Consider the following 20,000-nt stretch of genomic DNA (forward strand, 5'->3'; position numbering starts at 1 on the left):
CTTAGCTTATCATTTTAGCTCCTGAAACCTCTTTAATTCTGAGGTTCAGGGACCTCGAAGTGGAACCAGGATAGCAGACAAAATGCTAACAAGGAGTAGGTTAGCATTGTGCTAGCCCAGCTGCGATCAACAATTCCAGGTGAGGTCACCGCATCACTTCCTGCACCGTCGCCGCGGCGGGTGTCCATCAGACGGCGCTGGGAACAGAACCATGTGACCATTGTGCTACCAAACAAAACACCTTTAATGTGCTTCGACAGGGCGTGGGCGCCGCGGCGGCGTGCGTCTGGGCGTCACTGACACCTCTGCTGCCGTCTCCCACGGTGACGCAACGCTGCAGGCGCTCACCTGCACTTCCTGAGCCAATCAGAGCTCAGACGTCTGAGAGTCAGGAGCTTAGCGCTAATACCGTCATGCTAAAGAAGACAATGAGAGCAAAGATCACGTTTCCCTGATGAGCCAAACCAGCAGAAGCCAGTTTACGGTCCCGCGTGCTAACACGCTAAGTGCTACGTCATCAGTCTGGGAGGTTTAGCTGAGATTAGCATCATTATTTACTCAGATTAGCATAATTGTGTGGCTAAAGCGTGTCTCCTGACAGTTGTGTGTACTTTACCACCACACGACAGTGTTAGCATGCTAGCTACCATGAGTGCGTGTTTCTGTGGATGTAAACAGGAAGTGAGGAGGAGGTGTGATCCGCCCTGTTTGTCTCAGGGTCTCGTGCAGGACACCGAGGGTCCCCCCGAGCCGTCACCATGACAACGCTCCTCTGGAGGACACGTGTCCAGCGGCTGGACGCCGCTCGCCGTCCCGCCTTGTGTGTTTTCTCTGCTGTGACCTGAACTCTGGGAAAATAAAGCGGAGATCGAGTGACGGGAGGCATCTGCAGCGTCGCCGCCATCCGTCACGGTGGCGGCGACCTTTGGGAATGTGGTCAGGTTGGAACGCTTTGTCTTCCTGAGGCGCAGAGTCACAGCAGGTCAGGCTAAAGTGCTCCATTACGTTAGCCAAGTTCCTGATGTGAAAACATCTGCAGGAGACCCTGAACTCTGCGCTCGCCATTTTTGCCCCTCCCCCTCCCCCGGGGCTCAGTGTTAGCGTCTGAATGCTAACAACATGAGCCGTTCCTCCCTAAAGGTTCCTCGGAGGCGGCGTGCCCCTCTGACCACGTTCCTCCCTCCCCCCCCCCCACAGGTGCTAACAACATTTTTAAGCTCTCGCTAACAATTTAGCAACGTTAGCTTTGAGAGCAAAGCTGTCGCTGGTGGGAAGAGAACAGCTTCGTCAAGGATCAAAGGTTTTCTTTGATTTGTATTTATGACACGAAAATTTTGCTTAGCTGCAAACACCAGTTAGCTTTAGTGTCCAGACATCAAAGAGGGCTGCAAACAGGAAGTAGATGGATGGATGCCCCCCCCCCCCCAGCCCTGCTGACCTTTGCCTCCCAAGCTGCTGGCAAAGTTGTCGGGGGGGGGTCAAGATTAGGGGAGGAGGGATTAGCACCATTTTAACGTAAACATTCGAGGCAGGAAGTATCTGACCTCATTTATACAGACTGACAGAACGCTAATGCTAATGCTAACCACGCCGCGGCCGCTCCTCATCTGCTCCGCCCATCTGAGGCAGCGTGCTCGGAGGAGCTGTTTTTATGTCTCGCCGTGGAGAACACGCTAAGAACACGCTAAGAACACGCTAAAAGCTCCGCTAGATGAGACGGTGGGATTAAGTTCTGTCACCTTGTTTACACGTGCACGTTCTGGATCTCATGTCAGGAGGTCCAAGGTCCTTCCAAGGGCAGGAGAAGGCTGGACCAGGTTAGCATCATTAGCATCATTAGCATCATTAGCATCCTTAGCATGGAGTCTCAGCAAGAAACTTTTCCTGTTGCTGTAAATTCTGGTTCCAGTCTGGTCCGGTGGAGTTGTGGAGCCTGGTGCTCCTGAGGTTCCTCTGGACCTTCATGGTTCCTCCACCCTTCCATCCTTCCACCCTTCCACCCTTGCATCCTTCCACCCTTGCATCCTTCCACCCTTGCAACCTTCCACCCTTCCACCCTTGCATCCTTCCATCCTTCCACCCTTCCACCCTTCCACCCTTGCATCCTTCCATCCTTCCACCCTTCCACCCTTCCACCCTTGCATCCTTCCATCCTTCCATCCTTCCATCATTCCACCCTTCCACCCTTGCATCCTTCCACCTTCCACCCTTCCACCCTTGCATCCTTCCATCCTTCCACCCTTCACCCTTCCACCCTTGCATCCTTCATCCTTCCACCCTTGCATCCTTCCACCCTTGCATCCTTCCACCCTTCCACCCTTGCATCCTTCCATCCTTCCACCCTTCCACCCTTCCACCCTTGCACCCTTCCACCCTTCCACCTTCCACCCTTGCATCCTTCCACCCTTGCACCCTTCCACCCTTGCATCCTTCCACCCTTGCATCCTTCCACCCTTCCACCCTTCCACCCTTGCATCCTTCCATCCTTCCACCCTTGCATCCTTCCACCCTTGCAACCTTCCACCCTTCCACCCTTGCATCCTTCCACCCTTCCACCTTCCACCCTTCCATCCTTCCACCCTTCACCCTTCCACCCTTCCACCCTTCCACCCTTGCATCCTTCCATCCTTCCACCCATGCACCCTTCCACCCTTGCATCCTTCCACCCTTGCATCCTTCCACCCTTCCACCCTTCCACCCTTGCATCCTTCCATCCTTCCACCCTTCACCCTTGCATCCTTCCATCCTTCCATCCTTCCATCCTTCCAGCAGGGCTCCGTGTGAGGTGATGAGGATGAGGATGATGAGGAAGAGCAGCAGGAAGTTGGTGCCCACCCACGTTCACCTGGAGCAGGTATGCTAGTGGCTAAAGATGAAAGAGAAGCAGGAGAGACGCAGAGAAGAAGAGAGCGATTAAAGGGAGGGGGGGGGGGAGGGGGGGGGGGAGGGGGGGTGAGGAGATGAAAGATTGAGCAGCGCAGGAATGTTAAGTGTAGCTTAAGTGTGAGCAGATCTGTGGATTTATGGCGAGTTCACGCTGACGGCGAAATCCTCCGAATTATTAAAGAGCTCAATTAAGCTCCGCCCCCCCGCAGTGATTTATGACCCCCCCCCCTACCCTTCCTCTGCAGTCTGATGGCCCCGCCCACCTCTGGCCACAGCCACGCCCCTTTGGATCTGGCGAGTAGGTGACCTGGTGTGTGTGTGTACGTGTGTGTGTGTGTACATGTGTGTGTGTGTGTGTACATGTGTGTGTGTGTACGTGTGTGTGTGTGTGTACATGTGTGTGTGTGTACGTGTGTGTGTGTGTGTGTGTGGGTCCTTTTATCAATAATGTCCGACACTCGATGAACCGGATCTGGTTCTGATGTCGACGTCGTTGCTCTGAATTAGCCTGAATTAGCCTGAATTAGCCTCCGTCTGGAGCGCTCACTCACCTGTGTAATTAGCCGTTGAGCTCAGTGTTGCTACATTTAGCCGAATAAAGAGGTTAGCGAGACGAGTCGCAGCTAGCGCGTTGCTAGCTTTAAAGAACCCATGAATTCAGATGTTTTATACGATCCCTCGCGTTCACACTTCAGGCTCACCTGTTAGCCTGTAGCCGCCGTTAGCATGCGTGAGCCCGCTGAGAGCACAGAAGCTAACGGCAGCGTGAAATACGATGATCTGCTCGTTAGAGAAGCAATTTTCCAATATTGGCGTGAAACAGCGGCGTGGAAAAGAGGTCCGGCCTCCGCTGGCGATCACATCCCGTCGGGATCTGCTGGGATTTCGCTGCCACGGCCGATTATCCGGCGAGGGAATGAACGCTCCACCGCACTCAACCGGCGGGAAGTTTGGACGGAAAAACGGGAATTTGAGCCCTGGGGGGAGGAACCCGGAATGTTTTTGAACCTCAACAAACCCTTGGGAGTTTCACACGTTGCCACGGCAACAGTTGATGTGACGACTTTTGGTTCTTAGCGCCAGCACGTTCCGATGCTCCCTCACAGGAAGTGACATCACCGCGGCTTTGTTTCCTCTGAGCCGCTCTGCAAACACGCACTCGGAGCAGGAAAATGTGTGTTTACACAAACGAAGCCTCCGTGTTGGCAGCGAGGGGGCGGGCCCGCCGTGGCCCCGCCCACTTTAGCGGCCTGTCAGAGCTGCTGCTGATTTAGAGTTTGAAAAGTGCAGAATGTCGAAGACAAATTGATGCTAATTGACCCGTAAAAGTGGGACGTTTTTGTGAGCAGAAACGTCTCATCTGGATTTAGCAGAGCAAATATGCACGAGAAGCGCCCGCCCACGCCGCCGCCGCCGCCGCCGCCGCCGCCACCGCCACGCGTCTTTATTTATAACCCACAGAGGGACATTTTCACGCTGGCAGCCATGAAATTCCTCCCTGGTCGGCTGGAAAACTGGTCAAAGATCTACGCCGGGGCAGGAGCCTCTGCTCGTTTGCAGTTAGCTTCTCCCGCTACACCAGCTCTGATCCATCACGGTTTCTGGATCCTGGCGTGACCTCTGACCTCCTGATTCCAGCCACACTCGGCTGGTGTGTTGTAGCTCCGGGGGGGTGTTGGCGGGCGGCTCCCGCCGGGAACCTGTCCAGGCGCGTTCCGAAGGCGTCGCATTAAGCTGTCAAGACTGTAGCAAATAAGTTTGTGACTCACGCCGCAACTATCCGAGCTATCCGCTTAGCGGCGGCTGCTAACAAGTAGCAGACCGCAAACGCAGCCTGGACCGGTGTTTACGCTGCCGCCACACCCACGGCGCCCATTAGGGGGGGAGGGAGCGTTTCTGGGGTATTTATGGGATGGTTTTCACTCCAGACATGGAGCGTTGTCCCGGCGATGGCATCTGTCTCCACACGGCGTGGAGACGCTGTGAACTGAGCATCTAGGTGTGTGCTAATGCTAATGCTAGCAGCGGATCGTCTGGGAGAGGTCAGAGTTTGAGCTCATAAACTGAACTTTATCGCTCGGTGTCAACAAAAAATGTGCAAATCCGAAATGACCTGAAGGTGGCGCTGCAGCACCGAGGCCACGTAAGGCCTGGTGGGCGGGGTCTGTGGGTAGCGGTGGGCGGGGTCTGTGGGCGGTGGTGGGCGGGGCCGTGTCCTGAACTGCCACCAGAACTTCCTGATCTTCTCTCGTCTGTACTCTGAAACGTCATTGGCCGCCGCCCACGTCTGCTCCGCGTGTCCCAGAAGCCCCGCCCATTTCTACAGGATCTTAGTGCGTCCGCTAACATCACGTGGAACAAAAACGCGTCCTTTTATTTCGCAAAGTTCAAGCAACCGTAAATTCCGCCTGAGATGATCGGAGCGTCCACTCTGTCTTCGGCATCTTTAAAACACTCCGTGTAATTGATGATAAATCTCCTGGAGAACGTTTGATGACTGTTGAGCCGCTCGTAAAACTTTGTGTATTTTAGCGCCGTCGTAAAATATTACGACTTCCATTATGTGTTATAATTCACAATGAATCCAACAATAAAGCTCCATAAATTTGCTCCTCAAAGAAGCTGCTGTCCAAACTCTGGCGTTTGAAGGTAGCGTTTATCGACGCCGCGGTTAGCTTAGCCTTTCGTATCGCTTTACGTCACTTGGGAACTCAACCAAAGTAGCATCAATTATCGTTCCGGGTTCTTTCTCCATCAGCTGGGAGTCAACATTTAGCTAACAGATGACGGAAACGCAGAAGCAACGCTAATACGCTAATGTAGCCTCATAAGCAAATGCTAACATTTCCAGTAGCGGGTCCGTGTTGCTCTTATAGGAGGTCCCGGATCGCTGAGTCGCTCCTTGGTTCCCTGTTTTTGAGGGATGAATAATCCCGACGGTCCGACTGGCTTCCTCGTTGGCTGGAATTGTTGGTTTTTGGAGGTTAGCCCGCTCCCGCTCCCGCTCCCGCTCCCGGCTGCGGTTCTGGTCACATGACTCCATCCTGGGTCAGCAGACGGATCGGAGGTGATTCGCTGCTCCACAGCTGCGGTCTCGCCGGCGGCCGCAGGAGCGACGTGATCCGGTCTCCTCCCACGGTCGTGCTCGGCCCTGGAGCAGGAAAACTGCCCCGGCGGCGAGGTCAGGGGGCAACGGTGGGGGATCCGATTCCCAGAGTTCCCCCGGATAAACGCTGCAGCGCTCCGCTAAAAGCAGCTCCGTAAACGCTCCGGCTAATTTGGTGGGTCCTCACAAACCCGGCAAGACCGGCACAGACCTCCCGATGGGAAGGCCGGCTCTTTGATCCCACTCTGGAATCTGGAACATCCTGACCGTAACCATGACGACCACAGTCAAACTGTTTCAGCCTGGTGAATTAGCTTGATGCAAACTTTTAACCAAAGAAACGTCTGACGGTGGGAGGTGACATCAGGGGTCAAAGGTCAAAGGTCGACGTTGGAGTGTTTCTCTTCCCTCGTCTGTCTGAGAATTCCCACCCAAACTGTTCGTATCCCTGCTGAGACATGGAAAACACACACACACACACACACACACAGACACACACACATACAGACAGACAGACACACTCACACACAGACACACACACACACACACAGACACACACACATACAGACAGACAGACACACTCACACACAGACACACACACACACACACAGAAACACACACAGACACTCACACACAGACACACACACACACACACAGACACACACACAGACACACACACACAGACACACTCACACACACACACAGACACACACACACAGACTCACTCACACACACACACATTCTCTCGCCCTTTTCCCGCCTCTCTCTCTCTCTTGATCTTTCTCATTTGTGCTTCTGTAGCTTAACGAGGAAACGAGTCGTCAGCTTGTTCCCAGGTTGTTCCCTCATTTCCTCGTTCCCTCGTTCCCTCGTTTCCTCGTCTGTTTTTTCCTTTTTCACACCAACAAAACATCGATTTAGTGAAAAAACTCCATATTTGCGGAACTGAACGTGTTAAATCACGTAAAAGTTTAACAGGAAATTAACATCGTTTTGCTGGAAATTTGAGAACAAATCGCTGAAAGTGAAGAACAATGTTCCGTTAATTATTTACAAACGGGCTCCGATATCAAAGCATCAAAGCCCTTTAAAAGATTTACAGAATTTTCTTTTATTTATTACCTGCATTCTATGGAACAAAGCGACCGAAGCTACGCTAACTGCTAACGCACCTGTGGGAGATGTTAGCAGGACGTTTAGTCGCGTCACCTCAAAGCTAACGCTAACTCCTGTTTAGTGACAGCTGACCAACAGGAAATCACATCCAAAGGAGCTTCTGACCTTCGTCTCCTCCTCCGTTCCGACGCCAGCCGCTACGGCTAAATGCTAATGACCATTGATCCAGCGCAGGAGCCACGTTCTCCAAGTCAATGAGCAATAACCATAAAAGCTTTCCAGGCAGAGGGGGCGGGGCTGGGGGCGGGGCTGGGGGTGCGTGGGGCGGGGCAGTGATGAACAACAACGCACATTTAAAGGAAACGTTTGGGCCAATCAGGGCTCTGTTGTCGATTGGGGGCGTGGCTACGAGCCGCACCAGGAATCGGCGGATCGGCGCCAGTCTGGGCAGATTAGCTTAAGCGCGTGTGCTAGCAGACAGGTGACAGGATTCCTTTTGATTGGGCAACGTTGCCGGACAGTTGAGGAGCAACAAGTTTCCTCTCTAGGAAACCTGATAAGAGGAAGTGACATCACATCTGCGCTCGTTTGGGCTGAGAGGTCGGATCCATAATTCAAGGGCAAGCGAGGTTTCGGGAAGGCTGTCGGAGCGTTGGTAGCTGAAAGCCTCAGCAGCTGTCACTCAAGCGCTGCTAATCAGGCGGGGCGGGTTCAGGGTCCCCAGAGGATTCTGGGTAAATGGTCCACTCATGGGGGGGGGGGGCATTCCCAACCGGAGGATTAAACGGATTCAGCACAAACGTCTGATTATTCAGGAAACGCTGAGTTCTGGGATCATGTGATGCTAGCGGGAACGTTGATGCTAGCGGGAACATTGATGCTAGCAGGAAAGTTGATGCTGGCGGGAATGTTAATGCTAGCAGGAACGTTGATGCTGGCCGGAACGTTGATGCTGGTGGGAACATTGATGGTAGCGGGAACGTTGATGCTGGCGGGAACGTTGATGCTAGCGGGAACGTTGATGCTGGCCGGAACGTTGATGCTAGCAGGAATGTTGATGCTGGCGGGAACGTTGATGGTAGTGGGAACGTTGATGGTAGCGGGAACGTTGATGGTAGCGGGAACGTTGATGCTGGCGGGAACGTTGATGCTGGCGGGAACGTTGATGCTAGTGGGAACGTTGATGCTGGCGGGAACGTTGATGTTGGCGGGAACGTTGATGCTGGCGGGAACGTTGATGCTAGCAGGAATGTTGATGCTCCTTCCCGCGTTCGGTGTTTTTGTTAAAACAGATTAGCTGCGTTATTTAGCTAACACCAGCTAGCATTAGCATTAGCACAGGTTGGAACATCAAACGGAGCAACGCAGCGAGAGATGTGAAGGTTTGAGTCGGGACATGAAAGCGGCGTTGTGGAGGTCAAAGGTCAGATGTGGCTGCTTTTCTCCTCAGGGTCCAGTTTCAGCGACCTTTGACCCTGAGTTGAGTTTGTGTTTGTTGAGGATGAGGAAGATTCCTGACGATGAGCGTCAGGCTTTGATCCAACGCCATGCGGAGGTGGCGAGCGTGTCCGGGGCGACGGCCCAGACGTGACTCCGCCCCCGCCGGAGGCTCCTCGGTGGCGTCCAGACATTCCTGTGTTCCACATTCAGCTGGCAGCACGACGGAAGCTTCCGCAGCCAGAATCCGATTCCAGGATTTATTTTCCATGGCCGGCGGGCGGAACCAGGCGGGCCGGGCCGGGACGCGGTTCCCTCAGTCCACAAGGTGACCTTGAGCGAGGAGACCACGACAGCGTCCAGGGCGCCACGGATCCCTCAGACAGGAAGTGACACGCCGATGTCCTCCTGCTTATTTGACAGGTCAAAGGTCGCTGAGGCGACGCCCTCCTCCCAGCCGCCAGACATTAGCTTCCCTCCTGAGGGTCAAAGGTCACAGGAGAGAGTGCGCGGCCCTCAGGCCAGAGTGGCTGCGCGGCGAGGGTTCTGGGCCCCCCCCACCATCGCCATCAGCCGTTGGGGGTGTGACCAAGGTCGTTGGGGTGTGGTCATGGCCGTTGGGGGTGTGGCCAAGCCCACGATGCCTCTGTTGTCACGTAAACATCGACCCTGCGGCAGACGGACGTTTACAAGAGTCCCGTAATGAATGAGGCGGTCAGATGGTAAAGGGGCGTGTCCAGGCGAGCCCCGACGGACCAATCACAGCGCCCCCACGTTTGTGTCAGCTTCCTGTTCCTGTTGTCCATCGCAGCTTCTTTCATTAGCATTTAGCTGCCCTCTGACTATTGATGCCATTGATGTTTCCATAACAACGTCAGCGAGGGAGGCGGAGCCAATCACTGCTAGCAGCTCTGACAGCTAACAGGTTAGCTTGTGGGTGAGGAGTGTCACCATGACGACGCCGTCCACAGCCACACCTCCGTGCACGTGAGTCCAGATAGAAGGGTGAGGAGGTGAGGGGGTGAGGGGGTGAGGGGGTAAATGGGTGAGGGGGTGAATGGGTGAGGGGGTGAGGGGGTGAATGGGTGAGGGGGTGAGGGGGTGAATGGGTGAGGGGGTAAATGGGTGAGGGGGTGAGGGGGTAATGGGTGAGGGGGTGAGGGGGTGAGGCCGCCCTAAATCTGCCTGACGTGGGGCTGAAATGGATCTAATGTTTCCCCCTGAGACGAAGAAGCAGCTTTAAATTATTCACAGTGTAAAGATACGAGAAGAGTGTGTGTGTGTGTGTGTGTGTGTGTGTGTGTGAGGGTGTGTGTGTGAGTATGTGTGTGTGACTGAGCGCGTGTGTGTGTCAGTATCTGTGTGTGTGTGTCAGTATCTGTGTGGTGTGTGTGAGGGTGTGGTGTGTGAGGGTGTGTGTGACTGAGCGTGTGTGTGTGTCAGTATTTGTGTGTGTGTCAGTATCTGTGTGTGTGAGTGTGTGTGTGTGTGTGTGTGTGTGTGTGTGTGTGTGTGATCATCTGGGGCTTCGGTTCTTGAGGTCATCAAACACGGCGGCATCAGGAGTCACATGTCACTCAGAAGCTCCGCCCCCTCTGAGAACAGGAAGTTATTTTTGTCCTCATGTTGCTGCTGTTTAAAGCAGCGTTTATGTGCATGTGCATGTGCTAACCTACTTCAACGTGCACGTTTCCCCCGGTGACCAACCCAAACCCAGATCTGTCAGCAGCGTGTGCACGTCAGAACCTGCGTGAGGATCGATGCCGGCGCCCCGCAGCTCTTTGTCACGCCGCCGCCGTGGGCGACGCTTCGTGCTAACACGCGGCTCACACTGATAAATCCTATCTCTGTGGGGACACGTGCAGTTGTGTTCCAGCATGATGAGGACAGCAGCTAGCATCTGTTAGCATGAGGACAACAATAGCTGCTAGTGTGGTGTCATGTTGTTACAGCTTTAGAAGTGAACACACACACACACACACACCACACACACACACACACACACACTCACGCACACACACACACACACACCACACACACACACACACACACCCTTCAAACGCCGCTCCTGCGTCTCATAAGCTTCTTTCCTCTCTGGTTCGGCGAAGGCGATGGCGGCGTTAATTCCCCGCCTCATTTCTCATGCAGGACTCATTGGCGGCGGCGGCTCGTCTTCATCTGCGGCGCCGCTTCGACCCGCTCCAGCCGTCAGAACTGGGCCCGAACGCACCTCAATTATTCATAGAGCTTCTCTTCTCTCTCTCGTCTGGAAAAAAGGGGGCGAGAGGAGGAGGGGGGGCGTGGCGGCGTGGGGCGCTTCCCGGCCTAATGAGGCAGCAGCGAGAGGAAGGTCCCCCTCCGGGGGGGTTAATGTGATCTGCTCTGACTGGGGGGGCAGATTCAGGCCTGATACCGGCTGATCCTGAGTGGGTTCAAACGGCCTGATCCGCTCAGCTGAGTCTCTTTCATGGGTGGGTGGGGGGGGGGGGGGGCGACCTCTGACCCCAGCACTCAGGTACAGGTCGACCCACACAGATGCTGCATGACAACATCTGCACGGCGACCAGATCTGTGGGGGGGGGGGGGGGCACATGGGGCGGCCTCATGGCTAGCTCTGGTATTAGCTAGCTCTGGTATCAGCTAGCTCTAGTATTAGCTAGCTCTGGTATCAGCTAGCTCTGGTATTAGCTAGCTCTGGTATTAGCTAGCTCTGACATTAGCTCGTTGTTAGCCCGACAGCTCTTTTTCCTGCAGGTTTCTCCTCTAAGCTAAAGTCGCGTCGACGCCGTTTGTGGTTGCCGTGGAAATGAGCTTTTTTTTCTGTCTGGAAAAACTCTGGAAAGTGAATCTGAACAGGAATAAAGAGGCTGGGAATAGTTGGAATGTGACGTCACCTTGGGACGGCTGCGTTTACCCTAAACAATCGGGGGCTCTAACTTAATCCATCTGTGTCCCCGTGCAGGACCCGATCTGGGATAAACGCAGCTATAATCCATTTAATCTGCCATAGCTCCGACCTGCTGACGGGAATTTTACCTTCTGCCGACACGTCCTGTTTCCCTGGTCGGAGTAACGAGCTCTAACTTGATTTGGAGCAGTCGTGAGCGGCGGTTAGCGCTGCGGCGGTTAGCGCTGCGGCGGTTAGCGGCGGAATCGAGCTTCCAAACATCCGTTCACTTCCCTCCAACTCGGATGACGACGACCACGTCTCCGGAACGTCACGCAGCAACGGCACCATCATCACCATCATCATCACCACCTTCATCACCACCATCATCTTCATCATCATCATCATCGTCACATCGACCCACAACTAAAATCGTTTCTGCTCCGACACCCTCGTGTCCATAAACCCAAACAGACGGACCAGATATAGCATTCATGCTAGCAGCCGCTAGCAAACAAAAGCCATCTCGTGTCTCCATCAAGAAAGGACCGAACAGGGAGGGGCCAGCCGGCCATCCCATAATCTCAGCTGTTTTACCCTCTAACAAGATCAGAAACCCATCGATTCTTTTTTATGAAAATGGAAACTAAAGCGTAGACGGACGCAGACGGGCGGAAGGTCAGCGACCACACGGTGCGTCTGAGAATGCACAGGAACACAGGCTCCGCCCCCTCGCCGCTCGGCCTCCTACAATCAGCTCTGACCCTCCCTCTCCGGGTCCCGAGGCCACGCCCACATCCTTAAAGAAAGCGGTTCGGATCGGCCCCGCCCCCGCTGACAGTCGTGAAATGTGATGGACACATCAAAGACAGATCAAAGACACATCAAAGACAGGCGGGAACGTTTTCTTCTTCTTTCTTTTTCTGTTCACCTGTAATTGTTGATGAAAGTCGGCGTTCGGAGCGGCTCTGACAGCCAATCAGACGCTTTCCCACCCAAAAACAAAGTGCTTAAACTATAAACACACGTTTCCGAACCCTCCCAGAAAATCGTTCCCGGCTGCGTCTCACTTAAGTCGTTACACGCGTGTGTTCAGTGTCACGTATCGCTTTCAGCTGACGCGCACACATGTGGCTGCAGCCTCTTTGTGCTTCCTGGCTCCGCCCCTTTAAGAGCTCGCTAATGATTTTCAGCCCTTCTGGCAGCTGCCTGCCAATCAGCCGGTGGCGGCGGTGGCGGCGGCGGCGTGTTTCTCTGGCAGGTCGGCTCCCTTTCATCCCTCCATTTGTCTTCCTGCCATCTGCTGGATGAAGCCGACGTTCCTTCTTGTTCCGACTCTTCTCCACTCGTCCGTCTCCAGGAAACTTCAAAGGTTCCGTTAACACACATCAACCCGCCGACGCGCGGCCATGCTAAGTGCTGCTAAGTGACAGGCTAACTCACCTGAGCGGGAGGCGGCGGGAGGCGGAGCGTCGGCAGCTGTTGACATTTAAAAAAGTGACATTCTGGGAAAAACATTTGTTGATTTACTCAAATGCCGAAGCGTTTGGAGAAATGTCACTGACGGGAAGTTCACCACAATCATTCCCTGTTAGCTAACTGATGCTAACAGCGGCGGCTCCGATCGCCCTCCTGAACCTGGACCTTCCCTCCAGAACCTTTGTTGGGCAGCAGCCCCCCCGCAGGAGGCGGAAGGAAGTGACACGGGTCCACGGGGAGTGGAAGCAATTATCCGCCACCCAAATGTTCCGGAACAATCCGGCATTCGCTATCAGGGCGACGCAAATTGTTCTGCCAGCCGATCGTCCTTCGCCACCTCTCCGCCGCTGGCAGAGGTCGTGTTCACTCGGCCCTCGTGCACGCGCCTGCGCACCGACCGTGCTCAGATACAAGATGATTCGGGAGCTGCCGAGGATCGAAGGACGAGGGGGGGAAGGCGGAAAAGCTAAGAAGGTTTGTCTGTTCAGGACCAGCGTGTTATTCCTGGTGTCCGCCAGAGGGGGCGCTGTTTCCCCTGTTAGCCTGGAGGCTACGTTGTCGAAGGCTAACAGGTGCTAGCATCCAAAAGGATGTTTTTCTCTGCTGAATTCGAAACAACCATCAAATATTAGAGAGGAGGCGGCGAGGAGGCGGTGAGGAGGTGGTGAGGAGGTGGTGAGGAGGTGGTGAGGAGGCGGTGAGGAGGCGGTGAGGAGGTGGCGAGGAGGCAGTGAGGAGGCGGTGAGGAGGCGGTGAGGAGGCGGTGAGGAGGCGGTGAGGAGACGGCGAGGAGGTGGCGAGGAGGCGGTGAGGAGGCGGTGAGGAGGCGGTGAGGAGGCGGTGAGGAGGTGGCGAGGAGGCAGTGAGGAGGCGGTGAGGAGGTGGTGAGGAGGCAGTGAGGAGGCGGTGAGGAGACGGCGAGGAGGTGGCGAGGAGGTGGTGAGGAGGCAGTGAGGAGGTGGTGAGGAGGTGGCGAGGAGGCGGTGAGGAGGTGGCGAGGAGGCGGTGAGGAGGTGGTGAGGAGGTGGCGAGGAGGCGGTGAGGAGGTGGCGAGGAGGCGGTGAGGAGGTGGTGAGGAGGCAGTGAGGAGCAGCAAGGAGGTGGCGAGGAGGCGGCGAGGAGGTGGTGAGGAGGCGGTGAGGAGGTGGTGAGGAGGCAGTGAGGAGGCAGCAAGGAGGTGGTGAGCACCCCCGCTGAGCAGAACAATGACGGTCCAAGAGCGAGTTTGACTGTCAGATCAGGATCAACCCAAAGGTCTGGAGGGGCTAACGGAGGAGCTAACGGAGGAGCTAACGGAGGGGCTAACGGAGGAGCTAACGGAGGAGCTAACGGAGGAGCTAACGGTTAGCATCACCCAAACACACATAAATGGGCTTTTATTTTGAAGGCGTGGCCTTGGTCCCCGTGGTCGTTTCCATGATGGCGTCTGCGCCGCTCCATAATTGTGAATAAATTCTGGAGCGCCGAGCCAGCAGGGAGCAACCGGAATGTTGGGAAAATTAAAAAGGGAGCTGAAGCTGATTGGAGTCGCAGGGCTGATTGTGTTTTTCTGGCATGACGGTCAAATAATCTCCGGGTCTCTTCTGTCCCGACGCTCCGGAATGAACAAACATGCTGATGAGTGCGTGCACGTGTGTGTGCACGTGTGTGTGCACGTGTGGGTGCACGTCCAGAGTCGTGCCAGTGTGTGAACTGAGATTGTTGAGGAATGTGGGAGAAGCAAGAGAATGAATGGCTCTTGTGTGCGTGCACGTGGGTGCACGTGGGTGCACGTGGGAGACAGAGATCCCCTGGAAGTGTCCGTGACCTTTGACCTTTTCAGCTCCTGTCAGGCAGCATCGTGCTAATATCGTAGCAGCGTCGGCGCTGAGCTGGGCTCTGGTCAATCCCGCTAACGTTGGACGCTAACGTTTGACGCTAACGTTGGACGCTAACGTTGGACGCTAATGTTGGACACTAACGTTTGACGCTAACGTTTGACGCTAACGTTGGACGCTAACGTTGGACGCTAACGTTTGACGCTAACGTTTGATGCTAACGTTTGACGCTAACGTTTAGCCCACCTGGCAGCTGTGGCGGCGAGCAGCACCGGCGGGGACGCAGAGGCGGTTCGGGCTCGTTGTCGAGGGTGCGGGATAAAGACAAGAGACTCCGGCTGTGGCGCCGCTTCCCGTTAGCACTGACGGGAAGAGACGAGGGTTTTGTTGGAGGGGAAGCAACAGCGGGAAGCAACAGCGGGAAGCAACACTTGTGGCGCAGCTGCGTGTTTGTTCGGAACCAGCAGAACTCCAGTTTCCTGTCACCCAGGAAGCCGTTTTTCCTTTCAGTCCTTTATGGAATGAAAGAATCTCCGATGAATTTCCTTTATGCTGCAGAAAATGACAGACGACTCAGCGCGCAGCCCTGCTAATGCTAACAGCTAATGCTACGTAGCTGTGAGAGCTCTGAAGCTGTGGAGGTCCTGAACCGGGTTTGGGTTCTTTTCTTCTGGTTGGGTCCAAACTGGGTCTTCAGGCTGGTTTCCTGGTCGGATTCAGGAGAAAATCCCAACAAACAAGAGATAAAGAGAGCAAACGCAGCGGAACGCCGCTGACGGCGGTCCGTGTTGACGGAGCAGGAAGTGGTGAGCTGCTTCCTGTCGGTGAGCGGCGCCGACCATCTGCCCGTGTTGATGCTTCACATGTTGCAGCAGATTCTCATTTTCTACCTTTGAACTGAACCGACGCAGGCTGCTGATTGGCTGGAGCGGAGCCCCTCCCCCAGGAGATGGGAGCCCCTCCCCCAGGAGATGGGGGAAGCCCCTCCCCCAGGAGATTGGGAGCCCCTCCCCCAGGAGGTGGGAGCCCCTCCCCCAGGAGAATGGGAGCCCCTCCCCCAGGAGGTGGGAGCCCCTCCCCCAGGAGAATGGGAGCCCCTCCCCCAGGAGATTGGGAGCCCCTCCCCCAGGAGGTGGGAGCCCCTCCCCCAGGAGAATGGGAGCCCCTCCCCCAGGAGGTGGTGGTTCCGGTCCACTCTGATTTGTTTCAATAAAGACGTGGAAGACGACCGACGGAGGTGTGAAGGTTCTCCTGAGTCTGGAGATAAAGGGATCAGAGGTGCAGCGGAATCATCCAGGCTCCCCAGGTTCTCCAGGCTCTCCAGGCTCCCCAGGTTCTCCAGGCTCCCCAGGTTCTCCAGGCTCTCCAGGCTCTCCAGGCTCCCCAGGTTCTCCAGGCTCCCCAGGTTCTCCAGGCTCTCCAGGCTCCCCAGGTTCCCCAGGCTCCCCAGGTTCTCCAGGCTCTCCAGGTTCTCCAGGCTCTCCAGGCTCCCCAGGTTCTCCAGGCTCCCCAGGTTCTCCAGGCTCTCCAGGCTCCCCAGGTTCTCCAGGCTCCCCAGGTTCTCCAGGCTCTCCAGGCTCTCCAGGTTCTCCAGGCTCTCCAGGCTCCCCAGGATCTCCAGGCTCTCCAGGCTCCCCAGGTTCTCCAGGCTCTCCAGGTTCTTCAGGCTCCCCAGGTTCTCCAGGCTCTCCAGGCTCCAGGGTGAACCACCAGGCAGTTCTCTGAACCCTGATTTTCTTTCATTAATTGTTCGTGGAAGAACAATCGGACATTAATGGAGTCTTAGAGGTATGAGTGAAGGTCTAACAGAGAAGATCAGGGTGTCACTTCCAGGACTTCGACGTCAGATGTAGCTGCAGAGCAGAGCTGTTCTCCAGCAGATCCAGATGTGGTCCTGATGTTTCCTCCTGAACTCTGAGAACGTTGATGACCATCAAAGTCTTGGCTGAGAGACCTGAAGCTGCTCAGGTCCCTCAGAGTCGTTCCTCCATGGCAACGTCCAGGTCGTGGCGTCGCTGAGCTGTGGAACACGGAGCCTCCGAGCAGGTTCCTCCTGGATTTAGAGTCGCTCCGCTCGTTAGGGCCGGTGGAGGTAATTAACCAGAGCTGCTCTCGAATGCAAGAGTGCGCACTTCAGACGCTCCATCGATCCTGGGGCCAGAATGTTTCCATGGGAGAGACGAGCGGCGTGCCGGAGCGGCGTTCTGGAGTGGATTAGGAGGATATCGGCGTTTTTAATGGGCTGCTGGGGGGAGGCGGCTCCGGCTGCGTCCTCCCTGTTCAAACCAACGTTTGACCGCCGCCGCGCCGCTCCTGGGAGCGGCGCCTGACCCGACCCCGGAGGATCTACGGGATCTGACCGTGACCAGCGGGCGCCCGTGATCTCTCGCCTCGCCATCGATCTACAGCCGTGTGTGACAGTGGCGATCGATGTGCCCCCCCGCAGCGCGGCGGTGCCCCGGGGTGGCGAGTGAAGGGCGTCAATAACTCATAAAGCCCTAAACAAAGTTTATTTATGGGGGGGGCGGGGCTCTAATCACTGGCGCCGTGGCGCCGCCGCCATTAACGCGGTCGACGGTGGACAGGTGACGGCCAGCGGTCTGGGGGTCGGCCAACATTAGCGTTAGCATGCAAACCTAGCGGCCACCACACTGGCCCTTCTGTTCATGCTAAATGTTAGCATTTGCTACGTAGCGGCGAGCAGCAGCAGAGTTTGGGAGGAGCCTAACGGGCCTCGTCGTTGCCTTTCATTAACTCCGTGACGGCTAATGATCTCCTCATCATTAAGCGCTCCGTAACGTTCCCTGTTCTCCTGATCCGAAGGGGACCTGATCCTGGAGCACCGCTCCACCCCATGGTCCTGGCGGACCCCGGTGACGGGGGAAAGGTGTGCAGGAGGCTTCAGGCTGTGGAAGCTAATTAGCTCGGTGGTAATTAGCCGAGCAGAGCTCACGTCTGACCTTGGAGGGGGCTTCAGTGGGGGGTCACCCTGCCGGGGGCCAGCAGGGGGCGCCACGTCGGCGTGAGCCTCTAAACACCTTTAACTTAACGACCCAACACATCATCAGTTAAACGACTCAGGATCGACCTGTGGTCAGGTCACATGACCTCGGTCACTGTCCTGCTGCTAGCGTAGCCAGCGTAGCCGAGGATTCGCACCGACAACCTCTGGCAGAGGCTGCTGTGATGCCTCTAACTCATCACTGGTTTGGGTCCAGTAACCAGGTGAGGAGCATCTGTCCCATCCAGCGCCATGGCAACGCAGCCGACGCCCACTCAGGTAGGAGGAGATAACCAACACCCCCCCCCCCCCCCCACCACCCCCCCCCCCCCCCCCTCAGGTCAGCAGCCACCCTCCCCCAGGAGCAGGAGCTTTAACGGAGGTCAAACTGGCCGCTGAGCCTGCTGGGAAATACCAGGATGCTGCCTTTGGGTCCTGCAGGAATTTACGCCGCTACGCAGAGGTGCCTTCACTGCACGTCGGGGGGGAAGGGGGGGGGGGCACGCAGAGACAACAGAGGTGGATCAGAACTGTCCCATCATGGCTGGACGGCTGTGTTCAGTTAGACAGCGTCGCCATGACGATGGTGACATGCTGACCGTGTCTCACCATGTCTCTCCTGGTCTCACCATGTCTCTCCTGGTCCCACCATGTCTCTCCTGGTCCCACCATGTCTCTCCTGGTCTCACCTGGTCTCTCCTGGTCCCACCAGGTCTCTCCTGGTCCCACCATGTCTCTCCTGGTCTCACCATGTCTCTCCTGGTCCCACCATGTCTCTCCTGGTCTCACCATGTCTCTCCTGGTCCCACCATGTCTCTCCTGGTCTCTCCTGGTCTCACCTGGTCTCACCTGGTCCCACCATGTCTCTCCTGGTCTCACCATGTCTCTCCTGGTCCCACCATGTCTCTCCTGGTCTCACCTGGTCTCTCCTGGTCCCACCATGTCTCTCCTGGTCCCATCATGTCTCTCCTGGTCTCACCTGGTCTCTCCTGGTCCCACCATGTCTCTCCTGGTCTCACCATGTCTCACCAGGTCTCTCCTGGTCTCACCTGGTCTCTCCTGGTCCCACCATGTCTCACCAGGTCTCTCTGGTCTCACCTGGTCTCACCTGGTCTCACCTGGTCCCACCGTGTCTCTCCTGGTCTCACCTGGTCCCACCTGGTGTGGAGAGGTGGTCCGGCTGAAAGTGTTGGAACAGGATCCTGGAGCGTCTCTTTCAGGATGGGGGTCAGAGGGAGGCGGACCCTCGCCCCCTCGCCCCCTGACCTCGGGGCCGTGACCCTGGAGCCTCATTCCCGGTTTTCCTCTGCAGCCTCGTAGCGGCGCCGAAATCCGACGCCCTCGACCTGTGAAGGATTTCTTTGTCCTCGTTGCTGAGAGACGCTTTTACGCCGCAGCTCCGTGGCGTCGCCGCTCAGCAGGGAGACGACCACGAGCACGGCTACGCTTAAACCTGTGACGATTTTGGGGGGGGGGGGGGGGGGGTGGCGCCCCCTGCTGGGCACAGGACGCACGGCACCGTTCACACCGGACTCGTCGCTACACGTTTACGCTCCAGTAGCAAAAGTCTCCAGTTCTGGCTCTTTGACTCTTGGAGTTAAACCACCTTTACAGAACTTTAGTGATTTTGTCATCAAGTCTTAAATCATTAAATCTTCAATGTTGAGCTGTTCCGACGGTTCTTCTGGGTCATCTCACAACGTCCAGGTCACCGTGCACGTTCTGCCCGTGCACGTTCTGCCCGTGCACGTTCTCCCCGTGCACGTTCTGCCCGTGCACGTTCTGCCCGTGCACGTTCTGCCCGTGCACGTTCTCGGCTCAGCAGGTCTCCACAGGTCTCCTGAGGAGCCACCAGGAGGTGTCTGGGTTGAGGCCCACGGCACCACCAGGTGGACCCTGGGCCGGCCTGGGTCAGAGCTTGACCTTTCACCCCTGGAGGCCCTCCCCCTCCCTCCCCCTCCCTCCCCCTCCCTCTCCCTCCCTCTCCCTCCCTCTCCACCCCGGACTTCCTCAAAGGTGAGTTCTGGGTGCAGGTGGCCGGTTCCACCCGGCACTTCCAGGTTCTGATGGCACTTAATGTTCTGGACCGACCCATCAGGAATTTAGATGATGAAAAAAGCCGGATCTCTGCGTCCTGCCACAGGAAGCAACGTGCTAACAGCTAACAGCTAAGACGTGAATTCCGATGGAATTCCAGATCCGTGAGGCTGAACAGGCTGGACTGTGGACCGGAGCAGCTGAGACAGGAAGTCCGGAGGGATGAAGAAGGCT

The sequence above is a fragment of the Takifugu flavidus genome, chromosome 1, assembly GCF_003711565.1.
Source record: "Takifugu flavidus isolate HTHZ2018 chromosome 1, ASM371156v2, whole genome shotgun sequence".
Taxonomy (NCBI): domain Eukaryota; kingdom Metazoa; phylum Chordata; class Actinopteri; order Tetraodontiformes; family Tetraodontidae; genus Takifugu; species Takifugu flavidus.